Source organism: Sapajus apella, unplaced genomic scaffold, assembly GCF_009761245.1.
Source record: "Sapajus apella isolate SASKATOON/1434 unplaced genomic scaffold, GSC_monkey_1.0 scaffold3, whole genome shotgun sequence".
In the NCBI taxonomy this organism is placed as follows: Eukaryota; Metazoa; Chordata; class Mammalia; order Primates; family Cebidae; genus Sapajus; species Sapajus apella.
Window position 1 is genome coordinate 19,117,197 of NW_022436943.1, and position 5,033 is coordinate 19,122,229.

The following is a 5,033-nucleotide window of genomic DNA, read 5'->3' on the forward strand; positions in this document are numbered from 1 at the left end:
ATTTTTAGTAGAAATGGTGTTTCACCATATTGGCCAAGGTGCTCTCAAACTCCTGACCTCAGGTGATCCACTCACCTTGGCCTGCCAAAGTGCTGGGATTACAGGTGTAAGCCACCACTCCCGGCCATTCATTCTTGATAGATAGGTATGAAATGAGTAAACAAAGCAACCAATCAATGACATGAGAAAGATGATATGTTTTAAAATTTCTGCGTAATATTTTAAATATGTTATGGTGTACACCTATGGTTTTATCTGTCAAGTGCTTGTTCTGAGAATTGCCCATCCCTGATTTTTTTTTTAACTTTCATTCTCTTTTTAATTTTTATTTATTTTTACTTTTTAATAAAGACGGGGTTTCGCCTTGTTGGACAGGCTGGTTTCAAACTCCTGACCTCAAGTGATCCACCCACCTCGGCCTCCCAAAATGCTGGGATTACAGGTGTGAGCCACTGTGCCCGGCCAACTTTCATTCTCAAAGGAGATGATCCCTCTCCGATTCTTAACAGGGCTGCCAATTCTCCCATGACACTGCTGGTCACAGGGATGGGCACTTGAAACAAGCTGGTCTGGTGAATCGTAGACTTTTAATCCAGAAAATAGTGTCATATGATGTCTCCATCATTATGGAAAGAAAAGACAACATAGTCAGTCCCTTTTAATGGCTGAGATTATAAGATGTAAGTCTGAATGGTATTGGTGGTACTGTAACAGTTTAAAGTGTAAGTTATGAACTTGAAGAGGCTTCTACTGGCCAAAGATAGGATAATTTGAACATCAATAAAAATATGAGCACCCAAGGCGGGTGAATCACTTGAGCCCAGGAATTTGAGACTAGCCTGGGCAACATGGCAAAACCCCATCTCTGCTAAGGGAGGAAACTTTGGAGGCAGAAGCTCTGGCCCCTATGGTGGTGGCGGCCAATATTTTGCCAAACTACAAAAGATTAGCGGGACATGTTGGCACACGCCTTGTAGTCCCAGCTACTCAGGAGGCTGAGGTGGAAGGATCACTTGAGCCCAGGAAGTTGAGGCTGCAGTGAGCCATAATCATGCCACTGCACTTCAGTCTGGGCAAATGGAGTCAGACCCTGTCTCAACTCATTAACTCATTATTTTGAGCACTAGTTAATAGAGGAAAAGAATTACGGATTTATCCTGCCTTCCTTGTATTTACTGTACATTAAAGTAACTAAATAGTTGTTTTTTTTTAATAGACTCGTGGTCTTGCTATGTTGCTCAGGCTGGTCTCAAACTCCTGAGCTCAAACAATCTTCCCACCTCAGCCTCTCAAATTGCTGGGATTACAGGAGGGAGCCACTGTGCCTAGCCACTAAGTAGTTAATGAAGAAAGTTCTTTCTTGATAGAGGTATTCTACCTAATAAAGGAAGAGAGAATGATAGACTAAATTACCCTTTTTTACAGACCCCTGATGAAACAATGGATGACCTGAACTGTCCAGTACAGTATCTACTAGTTGTACATGGCTTTGAGTGCTTGAAATGTTGCTGGTCTAAATTGAAATGTGTTATAAGCGGTGGCAGGCTGGCAAATGTTTAATGACTGACTCTCTGAAAGGAACAAAACCGTGATTTGTGTTGTTCGCCATGGTATAAGTTCCCACCATATCCAATATTGAGCTACCAACAAGATGTCATTGAATGTAGAGTTGAGATCAAATGCTTACAATGGGTGGTTCCGGCACCCACTAGCTGTGAGTGAAAAAAATCACATCAGACTTTGGAAATTTAATATGAAAAAAAGAATATAAAATATCTCTTTAATAATCTTTATCTTGGCTAGGTGCAGTGGCTCACCCCTGTAATCCCAGCACTCTGGGAGGCCACAGTGGGAGGATCACTTGAGTCCCCAAAAAAAGAAAAGAAAAGAAAATTAGAGATACGTTCGTCAGTTTGCTCCCTTCTGCCCGTGGACGCCGCCGAAGAAGCATCGTTAAAGTCTCTCTTCTCCCTGGATCATGTCTAAGTCAGAGTCTCCTAAAGAGCCGGAACAGCTGAGGAAGCTCTTCATTGGAGGGTTGAGCTTTGAAACAACCAATGAGAGCCTGAGGAGCCATTTTGAGCAATGGGAAATGCTCACAGACTGTGTGGTAATGAGAGATCCAAACACCAAGCGCTCCAGGGGCTTTGGGTTCAACACATATGCAACTGTGGAGGAGGTGGATGCAGCCATGAATGCAAGGCCACACAAAGTGGATGGAAGAGTTGTGGAACCAAAGAGCTGTCTCAAGAGAAGATTCTCAAAGACGAGGTGCCCACTTAACTGTGAAAAAAATATTCGCTGGTGGCATTAAAGAAGACACTGAAGAACATCACCTAAGAGATTATTTTGAACAGTATGGAAAAAGTGAAGTGATTGAAATCATGACTGACAGAGGCAGTGGCAAGAAAAGGGGCTTTGCCTTTGTAACCTTTGACGACCATGACTCCGTGGATAAGACTGTCATTCAGAAATACCATACTGTGAATGTCCACAATTGTGAAGTTAGGAAAGCCCTGTCAAAGCAAGAGATGACTAGTGCTTCATCCAGCCAAAGAGGTCGAAGTGGTTCTGGAAACTTTGATGGTGGTTGTGGAGGTGGTTTTGGTGGAAATGACAACTTTGGTCATGGAGGAAACTTCAGTGGTCGTGGTGGCTTTGGTGGCAGCCGTGGTGGTGGTGGATATGGTGGCAGTGGGGATGGCTATAATGGATTCGGTAATGATTGAGGCAATTTTGGAGGTGGTGGAAGCTACAATGATTTTGGCAGTTACAACAATCAGTCTTCAAATTTTGGACCCATGAAGGGAGGAAACTTTGGAGGCAGAAGCTCTGGCCCCTATGGTGGTGGCGGCCAATATTTTGCCAAACCACGAAACCAAGGTGGCTATGGCAGTTCCAGTAGCAGCAGTAGCTATGGCAGTGGCAGAAGATTTTAATTAGTAAACAAAGCTTAGCAGGAGAGGAGAGCCAGAGAAGTGACAGGGAAGCTACAGGTTACAACAGATTTGTGAACTCAGCCAAGCACAGTGGTGGCAGGGCCTAGCTGCTACAAAGAAGACATGATTTAGACAAATACTCATGTGTATGGGAAAAAAACTCGAGGACTTTATTTGCGACTAATTGTATAACAGGTTATTTTAGTTTCTGTTCTGTGGAAAGTGTAAAGCATTCCAACAAAGGGTTTTAATGTAGAATTTTACTTGCTTTCTTTCTTTTTTTTTTTTTGCACCCATGCTGTTGATTGCTAAATGTAATAGTCTGATCGTGACGCTGAATAAATGTCTTTCTTTAAAAAAAAAAAAGAAAATTAATTAATGTAAAAGAAAGTGGCTCACGCTTGTAATCCCAGCACTTTAGGAAGCTGAGGCAGGAGGATCATTTGATGCCAGAAGTACAAGACTCACCTGGGCAACACAGCAAGACTCTATCCCTACTTTATAATAATAATTTTTAAAAAGAAAAGAAGGAAGTGGAAGTTGTATTCAAAGAAACAGAGACTTGAAACTGTGGGAACTGATGTGATTCAGGTCCCTGGGTCCAGTTCCCCAAGATTCACATACACTCCAGTATCCTCCTAATCAATTTCTCTTTTTGCTTAAGCTGGTCCACACTAAATCTTTTGTGACGTGCAAATCACACAGTTTGAACTAATAGATAAACATATACTCTCACCCTAATATCCTATTGGATATTTGAAGCTTTTTTATGTGTTCTGGGACCAGCCAGTCTTTGGTTACTTTTCTGGAGTTGGTACTTGGGCTCCAGGTTGGTTGCCTCCCAATTTGAATAAGTTACCCCACATTTAGCTTAAGATTTAGAAGCTTGCCTTCATTGTGTTGACTGATTATTAATCTTAAAAAGGCTAACTTGCCTTCTTCATGATTTAAATTAATAAATTTAAGGTGTTATAACTTCCAGTAGTTGTACATCTAAAATAACAGTACTTATTTTTTTAAAATTCTCTAGACCAGTTATCTTCAAAGTGTCATGATCTATTGGAATACATGAAGACATAGATGCCATTTTTATTTTTATTTATTTTATCCATACAATAAGTCAGTCATTGCTAATATTTAATGTAGAGATTGACAATATATTATGATTTATAAATATAATTTATGGGGCCACTTACTAAATTTTTTTTTACTCATAGGCATGAGAAATCCAAACAGTTTAGAGATCACTGTTGTCAGCTAATTAGTTTTAAACCTTCCTTTATCACAACTGGCTGATATCCCAGGCCCAACCTCATTCTTCCAACGGCTTGCTTCTTCAAACTGAATTTATGATACTAACTCCCATACTCTTCTGACTCCATCTGGATTTCTAATCCCATTAACTAACACCAGCTTGTTATTTACATTAGAAATATGATCAGTAATTCCAGAAACCTTCTATCCCTTAAACTATTATCTAATCAATCACCAAATACTGTCTGATCTACCGCCTACATGTTTCTTGAATCCTCCAGTTCACTCTACCTATGGGATACATCATCAAGTCTCACCCCCTTATTGTAATAACCCTTCCTAAGAAGTCTTTCTGCATTCAGATTGGTTTCTCTCTAATTTGTCCTCTACCATGAAGACATATGATCTCCTTAAAACATAAATCTGGTCTTGTCCCTCAGGTTTAAGTCTCTCAATCAATGTCTACCGATTGCTCTTAAAGCTCAAAATCTTTAAGTTCTTGCATGATTGCCCTCACCTCCATCTCTCCACTCTTTTCCTCACATTCTATCCAAGGCGTTCCCCTTCCAGTTCTTCCAACACCATACTGCTTTCTGCCTTGAGACCTGTGGATGCTCATAACTTCCTTCCTTGCTTAACAAACTCCTATTTACCTTTCATGTTCCAACTTAAATATCAGTCACCAAGGATGCTCCCGAGGAGCTCAGGTCCCAACTTTCAAAACAGGCTGTGTTTTTCTTTCAGGGCATGTATGTATTAGTATTTACCTGTTCCACCAGGTTGTAAGGTTAAGAAGAGCAGAATTAATATCCACAATGCCAAGCACAGCATCTGACACAG

General features: G+C 40.7%; 1 pseudogene; it reads left to right on the forward strand.

Moving 5' to 3' along the window:
* The first annotated feature begins 1,963 nt into the window (after window positions 1-1,963).
* LOC116531676 lies at window positions 1,964-3,092 on the forward strand (annotated as a pseudogene).
* The last annotated feature ends 1,941 nt before the right edge of the window (window positions 3,093-5,033 follow it).